Here is a 13,245-nt window from a genome sequence, read left to right as displayed (position 1 = left end):
AAAAAGAAAAGGAAAATTTCAGGAAAACATAGAGAAGAAAATAATCAACCACATCCCATCACTTAACCCATTTCTGGGACTTGACATGGCAAGCCATGTTTCGTTTACGTGGGTGACAGTAAACTATGTTCCTAAACGTTCCACCTCCTTCCTCTCTCCATGTCTTGATCGTTTCCTTGGTTTCATTTATGTGTGACATCTATTTTTCTCATTTGTCTTTTAACCTTGTTTCACTTTGCTGAAGTTAAAATTTTCAGGCAATGAGATCTATTGTTTGTATATGGCTTGGGAATACCCTCACACCTCGATTTGGAACCTACTCCCTATAATTTTTTTCTAATTTTCTTATAGATTTAATTTTTATATTTATACCCTTAATCCATCTGAAACTTATTCTTGTATGTGTAAATTGCTTAACTCCAACTGACCCAACGGTATTTATTAATTTTTAAGTCGTCCTTCCACCCTGATTTGAAATTGCACCCTTATCGCATTCTAAATTCCCACAAAAACGGGAGTTCATTTCAGGTTTCTCTACAGTAGCTCTATTAGATAACTATTAGAGGAAGTTTGTTAAAAATTTTTCTTTGACTGTTTAATTACTCTTCAGATGAATTTGGAGGGGATAACTGACATACAAAGTTGTCTTCCATTCAGACATATCCCTCCTTATTCTATTTTTATTAAAAATGTTAAAAGGTGTTCTTTAAAAAGATCTTAAACATTTCATAAACTTTTTTGAGTTTTAGTATAATCTTATACTCATTTTTTAAAAAATACATGATCTGTGGTTGGTTGAATCCGCAGGTGTGGAACCTCAGATACAGGGAGCCCATTGTAAAGTTATACATGGATTTTCAACTGTGCCCATAACCCCCATGTTGTTGAAGGGTCAAGTGAAGTTGGAATTGATACCGACATAGCTTCACTGACATAGAAAAACTCTGTTCCTGTATAGCTTCGCTCCCTTTTATGTTGTTATTGCTGCAACTTATGTCTTGATACATTGTATGCCCTTTAACCTAAACTTATAATTACTATTCTATGCATTATTCTTTTAAATCATATAGGAAACAAAAAGAGGAGTTAACAGACCAAAGCCATGGTAACAATGGTTTTATGTTTACCTATGTACTTACCTTTACTGGGGTTCATAAGTCTTTGAGTTACTGTCTAGTATCCTTTCATTTCAGCCTGAGGATTTTTTTTTTTTTAAGCATTTCATGTACTGAAAGTCTACTAGTGATGAACTCCCTCATTCCTTAGCTGGGAATGTCTTAATTCCATCTTCATCTTTGAAGGATAGTTTTGCCAGATATAGAATTCTTGGTTGGTAGTTCTTTCTTTCAGCACTTTAAATGTATTTTCCTACTATCTTCTTACCTTTGTAGTTTCTGATGAGAAATCAGCTCTTCAGAAATTCGTTTGTTTTATCTTTTAGATTCCACATATAAGTGATAACATACAGTAATATAACATACAGTATTTGTCTTTCTCTGTCTGACTTATTTCACTAAGCATAAATACTCTCTAGGTCCATCCACACTGTTGTGAATGGCAGAATTTCATTCTTTTTTATGGCTGAGTAATATATGTGTGTATATTACATATTCTTTATCCATTCATCTATTGATGAACACTTAGGTTGCTTCCATATCTTGGCTATTGTAAGTAATTCTACTGTGAACATTGGGGTCATGTATCTTTGCAAATTAGTGTTTTCGTTTTCTTCAGATACATAGCCAGGAGCAGAATTACTGGATCATATGGTAGTTCTATTTTCTGTTTTTTGAGGAACCTTCATATTGTTTTCAGTAGTGGCTGCACCAATTTACAATCCCACTGACAGTGTACTAGGGTTCCCTTTTCTCTACATCCTTGCCACCATTTGTTCTTTGTAGACTTTTTGATGACAGCCATTTTGATAGGTGTGAGGTGATAACTCACTGTGGTTTTGATTTGCACTTCTCTGATGATTAGCAGTGTTGAACATTTTTTCACGTGCCTGTTGGCCGTCTGTATATCTTCTTTGGAAAAAAATGTCTATTCAGGTCTTCTGCCCATTTTTTAATTAGGTTGTTTGGTTTTTTGTTTGTTTTTTGATGCTAAGTTATATGAGCTGTTTATGTATTTTGGATATTAATCCCTTATTGGTCATATCATTTGCAAATATTTTCTCCCATTCAGGAGGTTTTCTTTTTGTTTTGTCTATGATTTCCTTTGCTGTGAAAAAGCTTTTAAGCTTAATTAGGTACCATTTGTTTAATTTGCTTTGTTTCTTTTGCCTTAGGAGACAGGTCCAAAAAAATATTGCTACCATTTATGTCAAATAGTGTTCTGCCTATGTTTTCTTCTAGGAGTTGTATGATTTATTTAGTAACGTATTGTTTAGCCTCCATGTGTTTGTGTTTTTTACGTTTTTTTCCCTGTAATTCATTTCTAATCTCATAGCATTGTGGTCAGAGAAGATGCTTGATATGATTTCAATTTTCTTAAATTTACTGAGGCTTGATTTGTGACCCAAGATATGATGTATTCTGGAGAATGTTCCGTGTGCACTTGAGAAGAAATGTAATCTGCTCTTTTTGGATGAAATGTCCTATAAATATCAATTAAATCTATCTGGTCTATTGTGTCATTTAAATCTTGTGTTTACTTATTAATTTTCTGTTTGGATGATCTGTCCATTGGTGTAAGTGAGGTGTTAAAGTCCCCCACTATTATTGTGTTACTGTCGATTTCCTCTTTTATAGGTGTCAGCAGTTGCCTTATGTATTGAGGTGCTCCTATGTTGCGTGCATACATATTTATAATTGTTATATCTTCTTCTTGGATTGATCCCTTGATCATTATGTAGTGTCCTTTTTGTCTCTTGTAACATTCTTTATTTTAAAGTCTATTTTATCTGATATGAGTATTGCTACTCCAGCTTTCTTTTGATTTCCATTTGCATGGAATATCTTTTTCCATCCCCTCACTTTCAGTCTGAATGTGTCCCTAGGTCTGTGAAGTGGGTCTCTTGTAGACAGCATATATATGGGTCTTGTTTTTGGATCCATTCAGCAAGCCTGTGTCTTTTGGTTGGAGGATTTATTCCATTCAGGTTTAAGGTAATTATTGATATGTATGTTCCTATTACCATTTTTTAAACTGTTTTGGGTTTGTTTTTGTAGGTCTTTTTCTTCTCTTGTGTTTCCCACTTAGAGGAGCTCCTTTAGCATTTGTTGTAGAGCTGGTTTGATGGTGCTGAATTCTCTTAGCTTTTGCTTGTCTGTAAAGCTTTTGATTTCTCCATCGAATCTGAATGGGATCCTTGCAGGGTAGAGTAATCTTGGTTGTAGATTCTTCCCTTTCATCACTTTAGGTATATCATGCCACTCCCTTTTGGCTTGTAGAGTTTCTGCTGAGAAATCAGCTGTTAACCTTATGGGAGTTCGCTTGTATGTTATTTGTCGTTTTTCCTTTGCTGCTTTCAATAATTTTTCTTTGTCTTTAAGTTTTGCCAATTTGATTACTATGTGTCTAGGTGTGTTTGTCCTTGGGTTTATCCTGTATGGGACTCTCTGCACTTCCTGGACTTGGGTGGCTCTTTCCTTTCCCATGTTAGGGAAGTTTTCGACTATAATCTCTTCAAATATTTTCTCTGGTCCTTTCTCTCTCTCTTCTCCTTCTGGGACCCCTATAATGTGAATGTTGCTGCATTTAATGTTATCCCAGAAATGAATGTTGTCTTTATTTCTTTTCATTCTTTTTTCTTTATTCTGTTCCGCAGCAGTGAATTCCACCATTCTCTCTTCCAGGTCACTTATCAGTTCTTCTGCCTCAGTTATTCTGCTATTGATTCCTTCTAGTGTATTTTTCATTTCAGTTATTGTGTTGTTCATCTCTGTTTGTTCTTTAATTCTTCTAGATCTTTGTTAAACATTTCTTGCGTCTTCTTGATCTTTGCCTCCATTCTTTTTCCGAGGTCCTGGATCATCATCACTGTCATTATTCTGAATTCTTTTTCTGGAAGGTTGCCTGTCTCCACTTCATTTAGTTCTTTTTCTGGGGTTTTATCTTGTTCCTTCATCTGGTACATAGCCCTCTGCCTTTTCATCATGTCTATCTTTCTGTGAATGTGGTTTTTGTTCCACAGGCTGCAGCATTGTAGTTCTTCTTGCTTCTGCTGTCTGCCCTCTGGTGGATGAGGCTGTCTAAGAGGCTTTTGCAAGCTTCCTGATGGGAGGGACTGGTGGTGGGTAGGGCTGGCTGTTGCTCTGGTGAGCAGAGCTCAGTAAAACTTTAATCCACTTGTCTGCTGATGGGTGGGGCTGGGTTCCCTTCCTGTTGGTTGTTTGGCCTGAGGTGACCCAACACTGGAGCCTACCTGGGCTCTTTGGTGGGGCTAATGGTGGACTCTGGGAGGGCTCACGCCAAGGAGTACTTCCCAGAACTTCTGCTGCCAGTGTCCTTGTTTTCACGGTGAGACACTGCCACCCCCTGCCTCTGCAGGAGCCCCTCCAGCACTAGCAGGTAGGTCTGGTTCAGTCTCCTATGGCGTCACTGCTCCTTCCCCTGGGTCCCAGTGCACACACTACTTTGTGTGTGCCCTCCAAGAGTGGAGTCTCTGTTTCCCCGAGTTCTGTCGAAGTCCTGCAATCAAATCCCACTAGCCTTCAAAGTCTGATTCTTTAGGAATTCCTCCTCCCATTGCCAGACCCCCAGATTGGGAAGCCTGATGTGGGGCTCAGAACCTTCACTCCAGTGGGTGGACTTCTGTGGTATAAGTGTTCTCCAGTTTGTGTGTCACCCACCCAGCAGTTATGGGATTTGATTTTATTGTGTTTGTGCCCCTCCTACCATCTCATTGTGGCTTCTCCTTTGTCTTTGAGTGTGGGGTGTCTTTTATGATGAGTTCCAGTTTCTTCCTGTCATTGATTGTTCAGCAGTTACTTGTGATTCTGGTGTTCTTGCAAGAGGGAGCGAGAGCATGTCCTTCTATTCCTCCATCTTGAACCAATCCTCTCCATTTTTTTTGTTTTTCATATATGATGTGAGGAAATGTGCTAATTTCATTCTTTTACATATAGCTGTCCTGTTTTCCTGGCACCACTTATTGAAGATACTGTCTTTTCTCAATTTTATATTCTTGCCTCCTCTGTCGTAGATTAATTGAGCATAAGTATGTGGGTTTATTTCTGGGCTCTCTGTTCTGTTCCTTTCATCTATGTATCTGTTTTTATGCCAGTACCATACTGTTTTGATTACTGTAGCTTTGTAGTGTAGTCTGAAGTCAAAGAGCATGATACCTCCAGCTTTGTTCTTTTTTTCTTAAGACTGTTTTGGCAATTTAGGGTCTTTTGTGGTTCCATATAAATTTTAGGATTAGTTGTTCTAGGTCTGTGAAAAATGTCATGGGTATTTTGATAGGGATTGCATTAAATCTGCAGATTGCGTTGGGTAGTATGGACATTTAAAAATATTAATTATTTTAATCCAAGAACACAGGATATCTTTCCATCTTTGTACCATCTTCAGTTTCCTTCATCAGTATTTTATGGTTTTCAGAGTATAGCTCTTTCACCTCCGTAGTTAAGTTTATTCTTAGTTATTTTATTTTATTTTTTATGAGATTTAAATAGGATTATTTTCTTGCTTTCTCTTTCTGATAGTTATTAGTATACAAAAAAGCAACAGATTTCTGTATATTAAGCTTGTATCCTGCAACTTTGTGAATTCATTTATTACTTCTCCAATAGCTTTTTGGTGGAGATTTTAGGTTTTTCTCTGTGCAGTGTCTGTCATCTGCAAATAGTGACAGTTTACTTCTTTCTGTATTTTCTTTGGGAAGGTGTCTGTTAAGGTCTTTGGCCCATTTTTTAAAAATCAGATCGTTTGTTTTCTTTGTTGAGTTTTAAAAGTTCTTTGTATATTTTGCAGAACAGTCCTTTATGAGATATGTCTTTTACAAATATCTTCTCCCAGTCTGTAAATTATCTTTTCTTTCTCTTGTCAGTGTCTTTCAAAGAGCTGAAGTTTTTTATTTTAATGAAGTTCACCTTATCAATAATTTCTTTCACAGATTGTGCCCTTGGTGTTGCAATGAAAAAGTCATTGCCAAAAGCAAGGTCTTCTAGATTTTTTTCCTATGTCATCTTCCAGTTTTATAGTTTTATGTTTTACATTTAGATCTGTGATCTGTTTTGAGCTAATTTTTGTGAAGGATGTAAAGTCTGTGTCTAGATTCATTTTTCTTCTTTAGCCTATTGATGTGATGGTTTACATTAATTGATTTTCTAATGTGAACTGGCCTTGCATACCTGGGATAAGTCCCACTTAGTTGTGGTATATACTTTTTTTAATACATTGTTGGATTTGATTTGCTAATATCTTTTGAGAATTTTTAAGTTTATGTTCATGGGAGATATCGGTTTGCAGTTTTCTTATAATGTCTTAGTCTGGTTTTGGTATTTGATACCCCAAGTTTGGTATTTGGTATTAGGGTATGCTGGCCTCATGGAATGCATTAAGAAGAATCCTCTCTGCTTCTATCCTCTGAAATAGATTCTAGAGAATTAATATGATTTCTTCATTAAATGGGTGTTATATAATTCACCAGTGAACCCATCGTGGCCTAGTGCTTTATGTTTTGGAAGATTTTTAATTATTAATTCAATTTCATTAATAGATATAGGCCTATTTAAATGGCCTGTTGCTTCTGGTGTGAGTTTTTTCACATCTTATCGTTCAAGAAATTCATCCATTTCATGTAGACTGTCAAATTTGTAAGTAGAGAGTTATTCATAGCATTCCTTTATTTTCCTTTTAATGTTCATGGGATCTGTATTGATGTTCCCCTGTTCATTTCTTATATTAATAATTTGTGTCCTTTCTCTTTTATTCTTAATTAGCCTAGTGAGTGGTTGATTGATTTTATTGATCTTTGAAAAGAACCAGCTATTTGTTTCTTTTATTTTTTCTATCAATTTTCTGTTTTCTATTTCATTGATTTTTCTTTTAGTTTTTATTACTTATTTTCTTCTGTGTACTTTTGACTTAATTTGTTCTTCTTTTTCTAGTTTCCTAAGATGGAACCTTACATTATTTATTTTAGATCTTTCTTCTTATTTTAATACATGCATTCAATAGTATAAATGTCTCTAAAGCATTGCTTTCACTGCCTTCCACAGATTGTGATTACTTATGCTTTAATTTTCATTTAGGTCAAATATTTTTATATTTCTCTTGAGATTTATTTGTTGACCCGTGTGTTATTTAGAAGTGTGTTGTTTAATCTCTGAGTCTTTTGTGATTTTCCAGCTTCTTTCTGTTATTGAATGCTAGTTTAATTCCACTGTGGACTGAGAGCAGTTATTATATGACCTCTATTCTTTTAAATTGGTAAAGGTGTGTTTTAGGGCCAGAATGTAATCTAGCTTGGTGAATGTTTGATATGAATTTGAGAAAAATGTGTATTCTGTGGTTTTGCATGAAGTAGTTTATAGATATCCGTTATATCCAGTTGAACAATGGTGCTGTTGATTTCCACTATGTCTTTAATGGTTTTCTGCCAGTCTAATCTGTCCATTTCTTACAGAGGTGTGTTGATGTCTCTGACCATAATAATGGATTCATCTATTTCTCCTTGCAGTTCTAGCTGTAAAGTATAAAGCTTTTTTTAAAATTAATTAATTTATTTATTTTTTATTTTTGGCTGTGTTGGGTCTTTGTTGCTGCACACGGGCTTTCTTTAGTTGCAACGAGCGGGGGCTACTCTTCATTGCAGTGAATGGGTTTCTCATTGCGGTGGCTTCTCTTGTTGCGGAACATGGGCTCTAGGAGAGTGGGCTCAGTAGTTGTGGCTTGTGGGCTCTAGAGCACAGGCTCAGTAGTTGTGGCGCACAGACTTAGTTGCTGCATGGCATGTGGGATCTTCCCGGACCAGGGCTCAAACCCACGTCCCCCGCATTGGCAGGCAGATTCTTAACCTCTGTGCCACCAGGGAAGTCCCCATTCCTTTACTTTTAATCTATGTTTGTTTTTCTGTTTAAAATAAACTTTTTTGTAGGTAACATGTAGGTGGGTGGTGTTTTTTGATTCACTCTGACAATCTCTGTCTTTTATTTGGCACATTTAGGCCATTTATGTTCAAAGTGATTATTGACATAGTTGGATTAATATTTACCACATTTATCACCATTTACTTTTTTTTCTTTTCTTTTATTCAGTTTATTTAAACTAACTAAATAAAAACAGTTTACCCATTTCTCCTACCCCGGTATTGTGCCTCTGGTGACCACCAATCTCTTCTCTGTATCTATGTGCTTGGTTTTATTTATTTATTTATTTGATTCCACATAAAAGAGAGATCATATGGTAATTGTCTTTCTCTGTCTGACTTATTTCAGTTAGCATAATGCCTTCAAGATACATCCATGTTGTGGCAAATGGCATGATTTCATTCTTTATTATTGCTGTTGCTTGTTACTGTCTTCTGTTTTTTGCCCAGGTTTTTCCTATTTTTTTTTTTTTTTTTTGGAGGGGACAGCACTTCTTTTTTTTTTTTTTTTTAATCTTTATTTATTTATTTTTTTTATTTTACAAATTTAATCAGTTATACATATACATATGTTCCCATATCCCCTCCCTTTTGCGTCTCCCTCCCACCCTCCCTATCCCACCCCTCCAGGCAGTCACAAAGAACCGAGCTGATCTCCCTGTGCTATGCGGCTGCTTCCCACTAGCTATCTACCTTACGTTTGGTAGTGTATATATGTCCATGCCGCTCTTTCACTTTGTCACAGCTTACCCTTCCCCCTCCCCATATCCTCAAGTCCATGCTCTAGTAGGTCTGTGTCTTTATTCCTGTCTTACTCCTAGGTTCTTGATGACATTTTTTTTCTTAAATTCCATATATATGTGTCAGCATACAGTATTTGTCTTTCTCTTTCTGACTTACTTCACTCTGTATGACAGACTCTAGGTCCATCCACCTCATTACAAATAGCTCAATTTCATTTCTTTTTATGGCTGAGTAATATTCCATTGTATATATGTGCCACATCTTCTTTACCCATTCATCCGATGATGGACACTTAGGTTGTTTCCATCTCCGGGCTATTGTAAATAGGGCTGCTATGAACATTTTGGTACATGTCTCTTTTTGAATTATGGTTTTCTCAGGGTATATGCCCAGTAGTGGGATTGCTGGGTCATATGGTAGTTCTATTTGTAGTTTTTTAAGGAACCTCCATACCGTTCTCCATAGTGGCTGTACCAATTCACATTCCCACCAGCAGTGCAAGAGTGTTCCCTTTTCTCCACACCCTCTCCAGCATTTATTGTTTCTAGATTTTTTGATGATGGCCATTCTGACTGGTGTGAGATGATATCTCATTGTAGTTTTGATTTGCATTTCTCTAATGAGTAAAGATGTTGAGCATCCTTTCATGTGTTTGTTGGCTGTCTGTATATCTTCTGTGGAGAAATGTCTCTTTAGGTCTTCTGCCCATTTTTGGATTGGGTTGTTTGTTTTTTTGCTATTGAGCTGCATGAGCTGCTTATAAATTTTGGAGATTAATCCTTTGTCAGTTGCTTCATTTGCAAATATTTTCTCCCATTCTGAGGGTTGTCTTTTGGTCTTGTTTATGGTTTCCTTTGCTGTGCAAAAGCTTTTAAGTTTCATTAGGTCCCATGTGTTTATTTTTGTCTTTATTTCCATTTCTCTAGGAGGTGGGTCAAAAAGGATCTTGCTGTGATTTATGTCATAGAGTGTTCTGCCTGTGTTTTCCTCTAGGAGTTTGATAGTGTCTGGCCTTACATTTAGGTCTTTAATCCATTTTGAACTTATTTTTGTGTATGGTGTTAGGGAGTGATCTAATCTCATACTTTTACATGTCCCTGTCCAGTTTTCCCAGCACCACTTATTGAAGAGACTGTCCTTTCTCCACTGTACATTCCTGCCTCCTTTATCAAAGATAAGGTGACCATATGTCCGTGGGTTTATCTCTGGGCTTTCTATCCTGTTCCATTGATCTATCTTTCTGTTTTTGTGCCAGTACCATACTGTCTTGATTACTGTAGCTTTGTAGTATAGTCTGAAGTCAGGGAGCCTGATTCCTCCAGCTCCATTTTTCGTTCTCAAGATTGCTTTGGCTATTTGGGGTCTTTTGTGTTTCCATACAAATTGTGAAATTTTTTGTTCTAGTTCTGTGAAAAATGCCATTGGTAGTTTGATAGGGATTGCATTGAATCTGTAGATTGCTTTGGGTAGTAGAGTCATTTTCACAATGTTGATTCTTCCAATCCAAGAACATGGTACATCGCTCCATCTATTTGTATCATCTTTAATTTCTTTCATCAGTGTCTTATAATTTTCTGCATACAGGTCTTTTGTCTCCTTAGGTAGGTTTATTCCTAGATATTTTATTCTGGTTTTTCCTATTTTTGTCTTCCACTCTTTTCCTGTCTTATGTAATTTTATTGGACATTTTATATGATTCCATTTTCTCTCCTTTCTTAGCATATCATTTATACTTTTTCCCCTCTTTTTTCAGTGGTTACCTTAGAGTTTGCAATATACATTTACAACTAATTCAGATCTACTTTCAAATAACACTGTACTGCTTCCCAGGTAGTATGAGCAACTTATAATAACAAAATAATCCTAATTCCTCCATCCCTTCTCTAGTATTATTTATTTATTTATTTATTTATTTATTATTTATTTATTTAGGGCTCTGTCGGGTCTTCATTGCTGCACGTGGGCTTTCTCTAGTTACAGTGAGCGGGGGCTGCTCTTTGTTGCAGTGCATGAGCTTCTTATTGCAGTGGCTTCTCTTGTTGCAGAGCATGGGCTCTAGAGCGCAGGCTCAGTAGTTGTGGCGCATGGGCCTAGCTGCTCCGTGGCATGTGGGATCTACCCGGACCAGGGCTCGAACCCATGTCCCCTGCATTGGCAGGCGGATTCTTAACCACTGTGCGACCAGGTAAGTCCCTTCTCTAGTATTATTGTTGTCATTTATTTCACTTACACGTGAGCATATACACATCGTTGATATTATTATTATTTTGAACAAACTGTTATCTGTTAAGTCAGTTAAGAATAAGAAAAATACCTTTTTATTTCACCTTCAGTTATTCCTTCTCCAATGCTTTTCCTGTCTTTCTGTAGATCCGAGTTTCTGACCTATATCATTTTCTTTCTCAAGAAAAACATTTCTTGCAAGGCAGGTCTACTGGAACAAATTTCCTCAATTTTTGTTTGAGAAAATCTTTATTTCTCTTTCATTTTTGAAGAATAATTTCACAGTATACAGAATTCTAGATTTTTTTTCCTCTCAACATTTTAAATATTTTACTCTCTTCTTGCTTTCATGATTTCAGAGGAGAGGTCACTTGTAATTCTTATCTTTGTTCCTCTGTAGATAAGGTGTTTTTTTCTTTAGCTTCTTAAGAATTTTTTTCTTTATCTTTGATTTTCTGTACTTTGAAAACAATATACCTTGGTGTCATTTTATTTTGTTTTGTTTTGCTTTTTATATTTTATTCAATTTTATTTATTTTTGGCTGCATTGGGTCTTTGTTGTGGCACGCGGGATCTTGTCGTTGTGACCTGTGAGGTTCTCTCTAGTTGTGGTGTGCGGGTTCCAGAGTGTGTGGGCTTTGTAGTTGCAGCACGCAGGCTTAGTTGCACCGTGGCATGTGGGATCTTAGTTCCCTGACCAGGGATCGAACCCCTGTCCCCTGCATTGGAAGGCGGATTCTTACCACTAGACTACCAGGGAAGTCCCTGTTTTGTTTTGCTTTTTTTTTGTGGTACGCGGTCCTCTCACTGTTGTGGCCTCTCCCGTTGCGGAGTACAGGCTCCAGACGCGCAGGCTCAGCGGCCATGGCTCATGGGCGCAGCCACTCAGCGGCATGTGGGATCTTCCTGGACCGGGAAACGAACCCATGTGCCCTGCATCGGCAAGCAGACTCTCAACCACTGCGCCAACAGGGAAGCCCTTGTTTTGCTTTTATCCTGCTTGGTGTTCTGTGTTTTTTGTATCAGTAATTTGGTATTTGACGTTAATTTAGGGGAAAACTCTTAAGTCATTTTTTTCAAATATTTCTTTTTTTCCTTTTTCTCCTTTTTTCTCCTTCTGTTATAAGCTGTGTATGTTACACCTTTTGTAGTTGTCCTACAGTTCTTTTGTAGTTTCCCTAAATGGGAAAACGATGAAGGAGATCATAGCAAGGCACATCATAATTATGTGGCCAAAAAAAAAAAGTGATAAAGAGAAAATCTTAAAAGCAGTAGCTAAAAAACGACACATGACTTACAGAGAGACAAAGATAAGAAAACAGCAAACTCCTCATTGAAAACTATGGAAGGCAGAAAGTATTGGAATTCCTTAAAAGTGCTGAAAGTAAAAAGTCTACCTAGACTCTATATCCAATGAAAATTTCCTTTAATAAATACATTACAAGGTATCACATCATCATTAAATATGCCAACATCATAATAGCTACTGTTTAATGCCAGGAAGTTTGCCACGTCAATTACTTCAGTTGATCCGCATCACACCCTGTGAGTTTAAGTATCATTATCAGTATCATTTTACCAATGAGTAATCTAAAGCTTAGATACATTGAGTAGCTTCAGCAGGGTTATAGAGGACTAATCAAAAAGCCAGGATATATTCACTCAATCATTCAATAAAATATTCTTTGAGCACTTATCAAGTGCCAGGCATGTTTTGGCATCCAGATCATGGCAGTTAAGAAAGCCTCTTTATTGTAGCTTCCTATCTCAGTAGTGAGACAGGTAATTATCAAATGCGTGATTGAAATAACTTCAGATAGTAACGAGCACCGAGAAGAAAATAGAAGGTCAGTGGTTGGTGATTAAGACTCACTGAAGGAGATGTGGACTAGAATATAGTCTGCAGAAACCTCTCTGAGGAGCAGACATTTGAACTAAGACATAAAGGAGCAGCCTTGTGATGATCGGAAACTTGGCATGCTCAGAGCGCAGGCAGGAGGCCTGGGAACGGGAGCAGAAGGTACGGACGGGAGCACGAGAAGAGGAAAAGGGAGCGAGACAACGGCCTGTTGTTCTTTAGCACTCGGTAAACTGCATTAGGGTTTCCTTGAGGTAGGGAAGCAGATTTCAGTTAAGGCAAAGTACATTACTGAGTAAAGCCTGAATTACTCCCAACTGCCCTGGTCAATGTCCCTTTCCCATATTTATTATGATGAGAAAAGCCACATGCAAGTGAG

Source organism: Mesoplodon densirostris, chromosome 6, assembly GCF_025265405.1.
Source record: "Mesoplodon densirostris isolate mMesDen1 chromosome 6, mMesDen1 primary haplotype, whole genome shotgun sequence".
In the NCBI taxonomy this organism is placed as follows: Eukaryota; Metazoa; Chordata; class Mammalia; order Artiodactyla; family Ziphiidae; genus Mesoplodon; species Mesoplodon densirostris.
The sequence above is the reverse complement of the archived record's forward strand: the minus strand, read 5'-3'. Positions refer to the sequence as shown.